General features: G+C 42.3%; 1 pseudogene; it reads left to right on the top strand.

Moving 5' to 3' along the window:
* LOC135895730 (uncharacterized) overlaps positions 1–5,173 on the top strand; it is a 30,354-nt pseudogene extending 25,181 nt beyond the window's left edge.
* Positions 5,174–16,411: the final 11,238 nt, after the last annotated feature.

Here is a 16,411-nt window from a genome sequence, read left to right as displayed (position 1 = left end):
CTTCCCGTTAATAGCTGAGCTGGAAAAAAGCCATTCTCCAGTGTTGCACTTCGGTAAACCAGTAACGCTTTATACAAATCACCCCCACTGTCAAAAGTCTTCTTCAGAAAGTTCTTTACTGTCTGTATAGACCTTTCCACAAGTCCATTTGATTGGGGGTAATTTGGACTTGATGTTTGTGATGAAAATCCCAATCTATGGCAAATTGCCTAAAATCTGCACTGGAAAATTGTGATCCATTATCGCTAAAGACTTCATCCATGTCTGTAGAAGATTCCCTTCATGCCGGCTATCACTGACTTACTATTAGTACTGTGCAGTGTGAAAATTTCCAGATACAGAGAATAATAATCTGTGACTATTAAATAATCCTTTGATTGCTAGGTAAAGAAGTCAATGCCAACCTTCTCATGAGGCCTTTGTGGAACTGGATGAGGTCTCACTGGCTCTGCCTGTTGGCATGTCTTGTATTTCAAGCATGAAAAGCAGTTTCCTGCCACATTAGTGAGGTTATGATTGATCCATGGCCAATACAGCACCTCTCATGCTCATTGTTTGCACTTCTCAATTCCTAAATGACCCTAGTGGCTCTTCTGTAGCATCTCTTTTCAGAGGCTCATTGGAATTACCTTACTAGCCTTAAAAATCACCACAAGTTCATGTCTGAAGTTCCAATAGTCTCTTATACTTGGATAGCAACTGCTTATTTCTTTAATTATCCTTTAATAATCCTTTAATTATCACTTCTTTAAGGATTCCCAGTGATTAATCTTTCTCCATTTCCTCTCTTATTTGTTGCAGTTTCCTGTTAGCTATGGGAATTGACCTTACAATCATATCTACATGGGCTTGCTTCTCTGTCTCTAAAGTCTTCTCTGGTTTCATGGGAGCCACAGCTATGGAAAGTGCATACGCAGTGAACTTGAATTTACCAGGCACGTAGGGCACAAGGAAAATCATACTTTTGCAGCATTATTAGCATTCTTTGAATTCTTTAGGTACAGTCATTTAGCAGTTTGCTAAATAATACTATCGGGGCCTTGTGGTCTGTTTCAACTTCCACTGTCTGTCCATAAATACATTGATTGAATCTCTCACAGGCAAACGGTATTCCTAAAAGCTCCTTTTCAATCTGTGTGTATCTGGTTTCTGCCTCAGTCAGTGATTTAAATGCACATGCCATTAGTTGTTAACAATCCTCATGCTATTGTAAAATCACTGCACCTAACCCAGACTGTGAAGCATGTGCTGAAATTTTAACAGGCCTTCCTGGTGCATAAAACTTCAACATTGGTTCCTTGTATCAGTTGTTGTTTTCAATCTTCCCATGATTCCTCCTGTTCTGCACCCCAATACCATTCATTTTTATCTCTAGGAGTTTTCTCAAAGCTACTGCTTCAGTAGATAGATTAGGTATCAATTTTGCAAGATAATTAACCATTCCCAGAAACCACTGGACATCTTTCTTTGCCCAGCTTCCGTGGAATAATTATTCCATTCATTGTCCTAGGCAGTATCCAATCCCTCTCATCCGGCTTGCTAGATCCCAGTATGTCTATGAAAAACTCCTCAACCAGATTGACTTTTCTGCATTTGGGATCTGCAGCACTTTGCAAAATGATTATTTTTCCCACATTTATGACAAAGTTTCCCAAAGGCAACATGTTATTTGGGGCCATGCTATGATCCATACCTTCCACATAACCATCTATACCCAGTCTTCCCCCTAGCAGTGGTTTTCATCGTGAGTGGTTCAACTTTCTGATTTGACCTATTCTGGTTCTATTCTTTAGTACTTAGTACATGGATAACTCTTTCTGGTGAATTCAGCTATTTGGCTTGTACTTTCACAGGTTCTGTTGCCCTGCATATTTGGAGAGCTTTTTCTAAAGTTAAATCTCCTCCACAGAGCAGTCTCTATCTTAACATATTGTTTTTAATGTAAAAAGTAGGCAAGAGCATTCTGTTTCTTTTCACCCCACCCTGTACAGGGGCGGCCCCTCCATATAGCCGAACTAGGCGGTCACTTGGGTGCGAAGTTAAATGGGGTGCCAAATTCGAGGGAAAAAATCAATTTAAAAAAAATAAAATGAAAAAAATTGAAAAAGATGAAAAAAAATACAAATAAAATATTTCAATCCCTGTGCGAGTATGGAGGGGATATTAATTATAATTCATTTCTCTACATTTCTGAGAATTTATTAATATGCCAAATCTTTTATTTACTGCAAAAATAAATAATATTGTAGAGAATTTTTTTTTAATTTGTGACAGAGGGTCAAGATGACCCACTGCAACTTTGATAAGCAATAACTCAGCCACAATGAAACACATCAGCCAGCGGCAAGAGCTGCAATGCTAGTGACACCTAACTTGAATATATATCAATGTCGTATAGCCAGAAATTCATGTAGAGCGGAGATATCATGAGTTGATACGTGTCAAACAGTCATTTTAAGACGTCACAGGTAGATGGTTAAGAATCGAGCAAATACTGTGGAAAATTCTTGGTGCCAAAGAATAAAGAATAACATCTTCAGCATTATAAATCCAAAATGTGAGTATCTTTAAGCATTATTAAACCTTAGCGTGATTATCGGGCTGTATAATTATGAACTTTTCTTTGTTATAACTGGTTCACATGTAATAAATAAGGTCCATAAAAGAAAAGTAACAGCGTTAACGCTTAATAGACTACAAAAGTGATCATGTCACACTCCAAGCGGGTAACCATGAGGAAGGGGATTATTTTCCAAACAACTGGTGATGGGTTATAATGTTGAAAAAGGTAATTTTGTTTCCGTGTAAACACTGTAATTAACTGTTTTAATAAGTGAGTGTATGTTACTAATCAATGAACCTTTAAGCAGTGAAAAGATATGTTGGGATGGCTGCAATGAGGTTTAAATCACCAACCATGTGGTGGGTGTGTCAGCCATTCTTAACGCTATAATGCTTGCAGTCGGGAGCACAGTACATAACAATATTCAAATGCCCCATGGCAGAAAGAGGAAAAAGAAAACCCTCAGGAGCTGAGTATCATAAACGAAAGGCTGAGAATGAAAAGGACCAAGCAAAACAGCAGGGATCCTTCCTGAAATATCGTCTCTTTAATCCAAATAAAGATGGAAGCAGTTTACAGCATCCAGATGAAGGAATTTTACTTTAAGATGAGGGTAGCTCACATCCACAGAAAAGAAGTTTGGAAACTGATGGAAACTTACTTCTAGATGAAGGCAGCTCACAGCATCAGACTGATATGGAAGTGGAGGCAATTTATTCACCTTCAGAGACACATGCAGAAATTGAAGTAAATGAAGTAGAACAAAGAAAGGATGAGGAAGTTACAAACAAGTTACAGTAGGGGGCCCAGCTTCACGGCCCAGAATGATGACAGTGTGCGGCAAATTCTCGTGGAACATGGACCCGAACAAGTTTATGAATTTCCCTTCCCTAAGGATGGAAATAAAAGAAAATTCTCTGCTCAGCATTACAAGAGGAAACTCATTAATGGGGAAGAAATTCATTGAAACTGGTTACAATATTCAGTGTCGAAGGACTCTGTTTTGCTTTTGCTGCAAGTTGTTTAGAAATCAAGCAATTGGTACATCACTTACTGAAAATGGTTCGAAGGATTGGAAAAACATATCTTCAATTCTCTCTTCATGTGAAAGAAGTACAGAACATTTGGAATGTTTTCAAAATTGGAAAGAACTTGAATTACGATTGAAAAAAAGGAAAAACTATCGAAGAAAATTTACGTGATATCAAGGAAAAAGAATAATATCGGCAACAAATATTAGAGCATCTGATTGCTTTAGTGAAAGTTTTCGGTGGGCAAAATTTAGCATTCCGCGTCCGCGGTAGAAATGAAAAATTATACACCTCAGGTAATGGAAACTTTTTAAAATTTGTTGAATACCTAGCTTTGTTTGATCCAGTCATGAAGGAGCATCTACATAAAATAACTGATCATGAAACAGGTTCATTACTTAGGAAAAAATATGCAGAATGAACTGATTCAAATCCTAGCAAATGACATTAAAAAGAAAATTAGAGAAGCTGCCCATTCTGCAAAATACTTTTAAATAATACTGGATTGTACACCAGATGTGAGTCATGTTGAACAAATTACTATGATCATTCGTTTTGTGGGTATGGAAAAGTCTGCAGACTAAGATAATGTTGAAGTGCTAATAAAGGAACATTTTTTGGGTTTCCTACCACCGAAGGAGATGACTGGAGCATGTCTGACTGAAACTATTCTACAAGAGCTTGAAACAATGTCATTATCTGTTGAAAACTTACATGGCCAAGGCTATGATAATGGGAGTAATATGAAGGATCAAGGAGAATAATGGAAATCCATCCTAGGGCCTTTTTTGTTCCTTGCAGTGCACATTCTCTGAATTTGGTTGTCAGTAATGCTGCTAGATGCTGTTTGGAGGCAAATAGTTTCTTTGACCTGGTGCAACGTGTTTATCTCAGGCTCAACATGCCATTGGGAGATTCTGACTCACCATGTGAATTCTCTAACTGTGAAACCACTTAGTCAGACAAGATGGGAGAGTGGCACTATGCTTTGAAGCCTCTTCACTATGAACTTGGAAACATTTATGATGCCCTAATTGAAATTTCCGATGATACTACCTTTACTGGATCATCTGGCAATACGGCACATTCAGATGCAGAAGCTCTTGCAAATGGACTTTCCAAGTTCAAATTTGTGACTTCACTCATTTTGTGGTATAATATCCTTTTCGAGATTAACATTACTAGTAAGGAAAAGAACTTGAACATACATTCTGCCATTCAAAAACAGCAGCAAACTAAAAATATTCTGGAGGAATTCAGAAGTGATGAAGGGTTCAAAAGAACACTGATAGATTTTCTCGAGCTTGCTGAAGAAATAGACTTTCTGACAGAATTTGAACCAGATCCAGTTCGCATTCGGCAAAAGGAACAGCAGTTTTCATATGAAGGACGAGACACACCCATTCAGAACCCAAAACAAAGGTTCAAAGTGAATTTCTACTTTGCAGTCGATACTGCTATTCACTCGGTTGACGAAAGATTTCAACAGATGCAGCGGCTAGAGTTAGTATTTGGCTTTCTATATGATATCTACAGCTTGCAAAAGAAAACAGCAAAACAGATAAGAGAATTTTTATAAAACTGGAGTCGGCATTGACTCATGAAAATTCAAAAGACATTGATGCTACAGATTTGTGTAGTGAGCTTCAGGCTTTTTCAAGATAACTTAAGAAACATTCCACTCCTGAAGAAGTACTGAAGTTTGTTTGTGAAAATAAACTCTCAGATAGTTTTCCAAACATTTTTATAGTTCTACGCATTCTTTTAACTTTGCCAGTTTCCATAGCTAGTGGGGAACGTAGCTTCTCAAAGTTAAAATTGATAAAAACTTATCTGCGTTCAACAATGGGTGCAAGAGAGACTTGTTGGACTTCCCACAATGTCAATAGAGCATGAAATAGCTGGAAAACTGGATCTAAAAGAACTAGTGACTGAATTTTCAAAACTTAAAGCAAGAAAAGTCATATTTTAAGAGCACAGAGTGTTTTTTATTCTGAGTGTTTTGTAAATACAGGTTGAAGTTCATTGAAGAATTTTCTTATTTCTATCTATATTGGATGTGGTGGTAATGGCAGTTAAAGCAGGATAGCGTAATGGATGTTTTTGGATTTGTAATAATAAAAATTATAATTAAAATGTTAATGCATTTTTATTTGAAATCAGACTGAAATATCATCTAGCTGTCCTGTACAAATCTATTCTGAAAATTTTGTCTCTCTATTTTATCTGATCTCAGAAACATTGGTTGGAAAGACGGATGGACAAACCGAATAATTAAACCTCTGTTTAAAAAATAAAAACACTTAAAAAACATTAAAAGGAGAAAAGGGGCAAAATGTTTCCCAGTTTACCAAAAACCTCAGCCTAGATCTGCCCTTGAGGTTTGGGGGTAGGGGTGCCAATTGCATGGTTCACCTACGGCGCCAGTTGCTGGCAGCTAGTCTCGGGCCACCCCTGACCCTGTGCATACAAAGGCTTTTTCAATTTCTGGACTCACAGAGTTTCTTGCGGTAGCAATGTGCCAAGTCAGGGATATCACTGGTATCCATGTAAATGAATAAAAGCATAAAATCAGATTGTTTGCAGACAATGTACTCTCTCTAACTTAAATTAAACAAAAAGTTGATAAATTAGTGACATGATTGGAGAACATTCCTCAATTTCTGGTTTTCAAATCAATGTGTATAAGTCAGACACAATTCCACTTGGCTATCAGCATTCATGTTCTCTTCTATGGACCTCACAGCCAAATGGTCATCTGTGAAACTCAAGCTGTTCACTTTAAATGTATGCCCCTCGTTACAAACTCAAGCATGGATCTGCAAAGGTGACAAAGCCTTCTCTTGCCTTTACTTAAGAGAACTGATCTCAAGATCACCATTCTACCTCTGACTTTGTATTCTCTACAAATTCTCCTGTACTATTCCCAGCATGGTCTAAAATGGAAATCAACAGGAATTGTAGTGGTTTTGTAAGGAATAAAAAAAAAATTAGTTTCAAATAAGTAAAAATTCATGGCGATTGGCCCCACTATACTAATTTTAGGTACCCCTTTTTCACTATGCCTGGGATTGACTGCATAATACTGAGACTCAGTGATAAACCTACCCTGACAAGCATTGAAGCTTTTTGCTCCCAGTCAACTTTGTTATCCAACCTAATAGATGGAGAGAATTTACATCTACCACAAGAAGTCAAATAAAATCTGATTATAAGGTGAAAACCTGGTGTCACTGAAGTAAATGGGAGCGTTGCCACTGATTTCAACGTGGTCAGGATTTCCCTGCTAAAGACTCTTCTGGGAGGACTGGAAAAAGGCTACCAAGTGCCTTTACACCTCCTTGCAGTATATTTGCCCCTTTATATTTCAAGGCCTGATAGGATTCTCCCCTGGACAATCCCCTGGATTCACCTCTCATTTTATGAGGTGGCATGAATTTGGGTTAAAGATTATTAATATGCTTTTCATAAATAAAATACTGGCTAATTTTGCGTAATTCTAATCATCCCCAGAAAGACTTCAATATGTTTCTTCATTCTCTACCTGCTGACCACCATTTTTGGGACCATAACACTTGTTAAGGCCCTCGACTAATGGTAAGACACTAAAAATCTCTGATCAAGAGCATATATTGTGTTTCGCACCAACAACTTTCGGATCTATGCTTCCAGCAGTAAACCACAGGCCCAGGATCTTGGCATCATATTAAATCCTGACTGCTGCCAAGAGGCTCTCAAATATCACTTTTCAGAATAGGTTTGCAACACATAAATATAGTGCTGTATATTACATGGACCATATCATTCCTTCTATATATATTAAATAAAACCTGACCAATTTTAAGTACACGCTTTCTGAAGTGTGGATATGGAACAGCCTCCCTCTGTGGATCACAGAGGCATTTTTAGATGCTGGATACATGAGCATTGCTTCGTAAGCACCAAAGTGCTCTTAAATACCAACCTCTACCAACTTCTCTACCCATTACGGGTAAATTCTCAGTGTGAATTCTCCCACAAAACATTATTTGTGCAGAATACAATATCCCTTCTCAATAAGAACCCGATTATGAACCTACATATTACTTCTGCAATACAGCAACTGCACTTAGTGCTGTCACGCTGTCTGGAGTGGCTCAAAACTGTGAGTGCCTATCTCAGGTCAGACTGTCAGAAATCAAGGGCAGACACCCCAAACCGGTGTTATATTCCAGGGATCGGCAACCTTTGGCACGCAGCCCGCCAGGGTAAGCACCCTGGCAGGCCAGGCCAGTTTGTTTACCTGCCGTGTCCGCAGGTTCGGCTGATCGCGGCTCCTGCTGGCCGCGGTTCGCTGCTCCAGGCCAATGGGGGTGGCGGGAAGCGGCGCAGGCCAAGGGATGTGCTGGCCGCCACTTCCCCAGGGCCGGCTCCAGGCACCAGCCCACCAAGCTTGTGCTTGGGGCGGCACCTGGAGGGGGGCGGCGCAGTGCTCCGGCCGCCGGGGAGAGCGGGGCCACAGCTGGGCTCGCCGCCCTCCCCCCGGCGCTCTGGCCGCCCTCCCTCCGGCCGCTGGGGGGAGAGCGGCGAGCCCGGCCTGCGCTCTGGCCGCTGGGGGGAGAGCCGAGCCCCAGCCGGGGCTCGCCGCCCTTTCGCCGCCCTGCCCCCTGCGCTCTGGCCGCCGGGGGGAGAGCCGAGCCCCAGCCGGGGCTCGCCGCCCTCTCGCCGCCCTGCGCTCTGGCCGCCGGGGGGAGAGCCGAGCCCCAGCCGGGGCTCGCCGCCCTTTCGCCGCCCTGCCCCCTGCGCTCTGGCCGCCGGGGGGAGAGCCGAGCCCCAGCCGGGGCTCGCCGCCCTCTCGCCGCCCTGCGCTCTGGCCGCCGGGGGGAAAGCCGAGCCCCAGCCGGGGCTCGCCGCCCTCTCGCCGCCCTGCCCCCTGCGCTCTGGCCGCCGGGGGGAGAGCCGAGCCCCAGCCGGGGCTTGCCGCCCTCTCGCCGCCCTGCCCCCGGCGCTCTGGCCGCCGGGGGGAGAGCGGAGCCCCGGCCGGGGCTCGCCGCCCTGCCCCCGGCGCTCTGGCCGCCGGGGGGAGAGCGGAGCCCCGGCCGGGACTCGCCGCCCTGCCCCCGGCGCTCTGGCCGCCGGGGGAGAGCGGAGCCCCGGCCGGGGCTCGCCGCCCTGCCCCCTGTGCTCTGGCCGCCGGGGGGAGAGCCGAGCCCCAGCCGGGGCTTGCCGCCCTCTCGCCGCCCTGCCCCCGGCGCTCTGGCCCCGGCCGGGACTCGCCGCCCTGCCCCCGGCGCTCTGGCCGCCGGGGGGAGAGCGGAGCCCCCGCCGGGGCTCGCCGCCCTACCCCCGGGGCTCCACAGGGGGCGGGGGGCGGCCGGAGGCTTTTTTGCCTGGGGCGGCAAAAAAGCCAGAGCCGGCCCTGCACTTCCCGCCGCCCCCATTGGCCTGGAGTGGCAAACCGCAGCCAATGGCAGCCGCGATCGGCCGAACCTGCGGACGCGGCAGGTAAACAAACCGGCCCGGTCCACCAGAGTGCTTACCCTGGCAAGCCACGTGCCAAAGGTTGCCGATCCCTCTTATATTCTATTATTAGATTTTACCAAGCCAGTAACAAATGTGAGCTCCTGGATCACTATACCCATCTCACCATGGAGTCACAGACAGTCCCCTTACACACTCCAGTCTATCTTGCCACCCAAACTGGACTTTGAGATAAAAGGTTACATAAACCTAAAATCACATCACATCGGGTTTTTCCCAGTGCCAAGAGACCCAGTCACTCATTCCAAATCAATTGGTACTCCAGATCTTACACCAAAGACAATGCTGGTAGCCAATTTTATAGTAAACTAACTATAGGATTATTAACAAAGAGAAAGAAATGAGAGTTATTGAGATGTTAAAGCAGGTAAAATACATTAACAGATTAGTCAAAGTTTTTAAAACCATAATGATAGAGTTATAATAATCTGCCCATTTCTCCAAAGTCTTTTCAGGGCTACCCAGAATAACGCTGGGGATCTCTGTCTTCTTGTTCAGTTATTCTACCCTTTTAGAATCCAAACATGGTAGAATCTCACCTTGAATCAGTACTTATAGCTCCTATTCACAGACAACAATCTGACAAGTGTCTGTACCCACACAATGGCAAATTGCTTTAAATTTAGCCCTTTTCTTCATTTGCATTCAATGAGTTATTTAGTCACAGGGATATATATAATGTAAATTCCTGCCATTACATTATAATAGAAATAGATACATGAAAACAATACAAGTAACATTCCATTAGTTTTCATGAAGTTCTAACATCTGAATACATTCTTACATTAACACACACCTTGATCTAGGGTTATTTAATTATCGAGCATACATAATGTAAATGTAATGTAATAGTAAGCATCAAGATACAGATAGGCAAAAACAATACAATTAACATCTCCTTTGATCTCTATTAACACACAAGTGAATTGTCCTGAACATATACTAACATATATTTTATGTTATATATTCTACATTTTATATATATATATTCACACAAAAGTGAATTGGCCTATGGCTCTGGTCTGAGCTGGTCTGTCAGCATACAAAAACTGATTTGAAAGATTCTTCTATTTCAGAGATATTCCCTACCTTTAAAGCGGAGAATTCTGTTAGAGCCAGTAGAATCTTTAAAACAAATGGGACTTTTTAAGGGCACCTATTGTCTCTATAGTGGGGATATGAATTTTGGAGTTTAAAAGTCTATCTTTAACCTTCATCTTACCCACCTTTCACAAAACCCACTGAACAATTTTATAATACCTGGTGTTCTTACGTAGTAACTGTGCAATGGGCCTGAATGACCCTTTACAAGAGTGCCCAAGATGCTCAAATGACCTGCAGACAATCCCCCTTTATGCTGGATGTACACAAGATTTACTATATTATTTCCGCTTCTCTTTTCTCCCTTGTTTTAACCAATAGTTAATGAGATATTACAGGGGTGGTCATGATCCGTTTATTTAAGCTGTCATAAAGCTAACTGGTTTCAAACTTTAAATTGTGAGTGCTCATCATATTACATATCATTGTTGTTAGAAATTTCTAGGAGACTATGTTGCTCCTATGACACTGGTATACAATTTTTGAGACGTCGTCTGCTTCAGAGATAAAATGTGCTATTTATTATGTATTTTGATGTGCTGAATTCAAATATGACAATTAAAACAACTGATTGGCTACTGTTTCTAAGATATTTAAGTTTTTACATTTTATGTCTATGTATATTGTGTAGATAGTAGAGTTTTAATCATAAATTGTAAACCTAGGTCTTTTCATGTGTTTATGGTTGCTTTACATGATAATATTTCACCTGTCCTGTTTATGTAACACTTTAAAAATCAGCAAAAGGGTTATATAAATAAAATGTATTATGAAACAAAAGGCAAAAAACTATTCTGTACATAGTTTAGTCCTATTCAGTGTCTACTCGGCGCTTCTTGGCTTGTCTCGTGTATTCATTAAATGGAGCATCTCTTGTCACTGTCCAGCAATAGTCTGCAAGCATTGATGGGCTCCATTTGCCCTGATAGCGTTTCTCCATTGTTGCAATGTCCTGGTGAAATCGCTCGCCGTGCTCGTCGCTCACTGCTCTGCAGTTCGGTGGAAAAAAATCTAGATGAGAGTGCAAAAAATGTATCTTTAGTGACATGTTGCAACCAAGGCTTTTGTATGCCTTGAGGAGGTTTTCCACCAACAACCTGTAGTTGTCTGCCTTGTTGTTTCCGAGAAAATTTATTGCCACTAACTGGAAGGCTTTCCATGCCGTCTTTTCCTTGCCACGCAGTGCATGGTCAAATGCATCATCTCGAAGAAGTTCACAAATCTGAGGACCAACAAAGACACCTTCCTTTATCTTAGCTTCACTTAACCTTGGAAATTTTCCACGGACGTACTTGAAAGCTGCTTGTGTTTTGTCAATGGCCTTGACAAAGTTCTTCATCAGACCCAGCTTGATGTGTAAGGGTGGTAACAAAATCTTCCTTGATTCAACAAGTGGTGGATGCTGAACACTTTTCCTCCCAGGCTCCAATGACTGTCGGAGTGGCCAATCTTTCTTGATGTAGTGGGAATCTCTTGCACGACTATCCCATTCGCAGAGAAAACAGCAGTGCTTTGTGTATCCAGTCTGCAGACCAAGCAAGAGAGCAACAACCTTCAAATCGCCACAAAGCTGCCACTGATGTTGGTCATAGTTTATGCACCTCAAAAGTTGTTTCATGTTGTCATAGGTTTCCTTCATATGGACTGCACGACCAACTGGAATTGATGGCAAAACATTGCCATTATGCAGTAAAACAGCTTTAAGACTCGTCTTCGATGAATCAATGAACAGTCTCCACTCATCTGGATCGTGAACGATGTTGAGGGCTGCCAGCACATCATCGATGTTGTTGCAGGCTACAAGATCACCTTCCATGAAGAAGAATGGGACAAGATCCTTTTGACGGTCACGGAACATGGAAACCTTAACATCACCTGCCAGGAGATTCCACTGCTGTAGTCTGGAGCCCAACAGCTCTGCCTTACTCTTGGGAGTTCCAAATCCCTAACAAGGTCATTCAGTTCACCTTGTGTTATGAGGTGTGGTTCAGAGGAGGAGGATGGGAGAAAATGTGGGTCCTGTGACATTGATGGTTCAGGACCAGAAGTTTCATCCTCTTCCTCTTCCACGTCTGACTCAAGTGAGAATGATTCTGGTGCATCAGGAAGCGGCAGTCCTTCTCCGTGGGGTACTGGGCGTATAGCTGATGGAATGTTTGGATAATGCACAGTCCACTTTTTCTTCTTTGACACACCTTTCCGAACTGGAGGCACCATGCAGAAGTAACAATTGCTTGTATGATCTGTTGGCTCTCTCCAAATCATTGGCACTGCAAAAGGCATAGATTTCCTTTTCCTGTTCAACCACTGGCGAAGATTTGTTGCACAAGTGTTGCAGCATATGTGTGGGGCCCACCTCTTGTCCTGATCTCCAATTTTGCAGCCCAAATAAAGGTGATAGGCTTTCTTAACCATAGTGGTTATACTGCGCTTTTGTGATGCAAAAGTCACTTCACCACAAACATAGCAGAAGTTATCTGCACTGTTCACACAAGTACGAGGCATCTCTGCTCACTTTGGCTAAACAGAAATGTGTCCCTTTGCAAAATCAAACACTGACAAATAAGAGAGCACGACACTGTATGATTTCTAGAGCTGATATAGGGCAATTTGTTCAGCAGAGTGATGTAAGCTTCGTTATGATTGCATCATCCATGACTTCTAGGAATAACATGATGCAATTCATATCATGTATGACGCAATACCAGCTTCAGATTGCATCAGTCATTGTTTTGCCTAAAAAGCAAGTACTGTCCAAACCCAGTCATAGATTTATTCATAGATCCAGTCAAAGATGTATTTTAGTCATTTCTGATTTAAATTGAGATCCCTTCCCCTTATAACTCACTTATCTTCCACCATTCCCAAGTCAAGGGTCGTATATACTGACCCAATAGCATATCTTGAAAACTAGAGCCAATCAACAATTTTAAGCATCATTTTTGTTCTCAGTGACCCAGAATTAGTAAAGTTTGACTACATGTATTTCAGAAGCATTTTGGCTGTAGAGCAGTGTGATAACTCTTTGATGCAATAATCTAACTGCTTTACCTTAAACCTATGTAATTCTTATTGCTATGATATGCCATGTCTCTCTACCACTATATAGTATGCCTTGTGTCTCTATTGTGCAATACAAATACAAATAAATATCTGTTATTTTCATATTATCACTGGGTATCCATATTGTATTTACACTGCTTTGGGGCTTCTGGTGAGTAATACATTGTCATTACTGCTACTATGCCTGAATGTCTAGTCACACTTGAAAGGAGTTTAATATTTAGGGCCCTTTTCACCAAAGTACTTGCAGACACTCAGTTGTAAACTTGGGGGTTTTGGCAGAGAGGTATGTTACTGGAAGAATGCAAGATTTCACTGTACTTCGACTGACTGTAAATTATTTTCTCAACAAACGAGTACAAAAGGTAGATGTTTCTCAAAAAAAAAAAAAAAAAAAATTTACTTAGGAAAAGGTGAATTGTACACAAGAACAAATTATACAGATAATCTAAGCCTGATACTAATCTCATCTGCACTGATTTTACAGCTCTTTTGATTTTAGTGATGTTACTCTTGATCTATATTGCTTCAGGATCAGAATCAGGTCCTTTGTATCCCTATTTTGAGACACCACCACTGGTTAATTTCTTTTCCCTTGAAGTCTTCACTGTTCTCACTTGCTACAGTTAACTTCCTCCTTGTCTTGCATCTTGCTGTGCATGCCAAAGGAAAGCATCATTATCCAGTACAAAAGTCTTCAGTGACTAAGCTCTCAAGCCTGGGAAAAATCAAGGCACTGGTGTTTAAATACAAATTCTTTCATTTTGAGAATGTCAATCTGGCAGTCCCTACCTGCCAGGATAGTTGAACTCCCAATTTGACACACAAAAATGTGCCTTTTGGATTGCTGGGGGTTAATGCAGCCTGCCAGGAAAGCCAGGAAAAAGAAGCCAACTCCCAGATGACACCGCTAGAGAAATTAATCCTGGAGTTTAGCATCTGGATCCTTCAACTGCCAAGCTTGCCCCAGTGGTCCGTTTCATCATTGGGCCAGATTAAAAAAGAATGATGAACAGGAGCAGGTTCTGCACCATCAGTGACAAGAAGGGGAAAAAAATCTCAAAACCAAATGAGTCTTGCCATTGCATGTGTGCGCTAATGGGCTTTGAAACAATGTGCAGCTTTAAAGCTGTGTCAAGAAAAGCCAGCCAAGTCTGTCAGTTTCTTTTTGCAAACAGGGTGAAAGTTAGAGGTGGCAAATTTGTGCAGGTTCAAACTCCCGTTAGGGTGCCACCTGTTACATTTTTACCCAAGCACACAGGATTTTGAAATGTATTTGCTTTCAGGGTGCTTGCAACATTTGTCAAGCATTTCTCTACCAGCCCCTAAACATTCCTTTTTTTAAAAAAAAATGCAATTTCAAACTACAGATGGGCTCCAGTTACAAAAATTCACATCTGGATTTTGATATCCCCAAAATTCAGACAAGTTACAATCTAGGATTTGTTTCAGTCCCATTAGAGTTTAATGGCCACCTGCAAAAGTTGGATCTCGGTTCAGATTCTGAACTCTTTAGTTTAGTATTCAAATTGAGAGGCAACCTACCCCTGACTCACACACCCACACAAATTCGAGAAGGTCGGGTCTAGGATTTTGCTTTTTGCCTAGCCCTACTTTAAAAAAAAAATCATTAAAATTCCACGTCCTATCATTTCAGTATCTAACATTTTCCAAGATACAAAAATTATCCTGAGCTCCTGGGTTCTTTCTCAAAGAGTTTGTTTTTACTCTTTCAAAACAAACATTACAAAAATATTAATTGTAATCATATCATTGGGGGACAAAACTGCACTCTGATGATGGAGAGGTAGAACAGGCAAGAAAGGTGAGATCCATTATAACACTAATTTTCAGGGCAGGACCCTCAAAAATAATGAGTTCCCCAGAGAAGTATATTTTATTTCGAGGTAGGAAAGATTAATCCAGCTCCAAAATTTCAATAAGACTGCTGTATTTTTTTATTGCAGGATCAATTTGTGTGTGCTGCATGTGAGAAAGTTGCTGGTTTGATCTGTAGTAGGAAATGTATTCCCTTGAATATCTGCAATCTGTGAGAAGGGTAGCATATTTGTCTAGATTATGAATATTCCAGGCCACATTTATGGTTGTGTAAGGAGGATGGAGATCTGGGAGAAAAAAGGGCTGAGAAAACTTATAATATCATCCCACTGCTGCAGCTGCTGCTGCTAGAGCAGGGGCCGGCAACCTCTGGCACGCAGCTCGCCAGGGTAAGCACCCTGGCAGGCCAGGCCAGTTTGTTTACCTGCCGTGTCCACAGGTTCGGCCGATTGCGGCTCCCACTGGCCGCGGTTCGCCACTCCAGGCCAATGGGGGCTGGGGGCTGTGGGAAGCGGTGCGGGCCGAGGGATGTGCTGGTCGCGGCTTCCCGCCGCCCCCAGTGGGAGCCGCGATCAGCCGAACCTGCGGACGTGGCAGGTAAACAAACTGGCCCGGCCCGCCAGGGTGCTTACCCTGGCGAGCCGTGTGCCAGAGGTTGCCGACCCCTGTGCTAGAGATTTGTGTAAATTGTAAGTCTCATCTGATAGAACACTTATTTTTGAGCAGCACCAGCGCATCTGTGCAATGCTGTTTGTGTGGCAAACAACTTGTACAAGTGAAAAGAAAGAGGAAGGTGCAGCCACAGAATACTGCAATTTATATCGCTTAGTTTGGTATGATATATTGGTCATCATGGTCAAGAATTTCAAAAGTGACTAGTGATGCTGCTTGCCTTTGGATGCCCAAATTGAAACATCTTAAAGTAGCCTGATTTGCAGGAAGTCTTAAGCACCCATTGTAGTGTGAGGACAAACACAAAGAGCCCTGCTTTTAGCAGCAACTAGAGAACTCCCTGACCAGGAAATTCCTACATTTATTATGCTCCCCACTGCAACACATCCTGGTCCTCTCTGGTAATTGTGGAGGGCAAGGAATTGTATAACCACTCGGCACCCATCCTTGGAAAATCAGGCCCCTTTTCGGTGTTGGGCAACCAAAAACTGAGTTAACGATGCGACATCACAAGGCAATCACAAATTACTGAACTCACAAGGAACTTTACATATCAGCATTCTCACGGGATCTGATCCTGCTCCCACCAGAATGAACAGGAGCTTTAATAACTTCATTTACT

Source organism: Emys orbicularis, chromosome 1 (assembly GCF_028017835.1).
Source record: "Emys orbicularis isolate rEmyOrb1 chromosome 1, rEmyOrb1.hap1, whole genome shotgun sequence".
Lineage (NCBI taxonomy): Eukaryota > Metazoa > Chordata > Testudines > Emydidae > Emys > Emys orbicularis.
The sequence above is the reverse complement of the archived record's forward strand: the minus strand, read 5'-3'. Positions and strand labels throughout refer to the sequence as shown.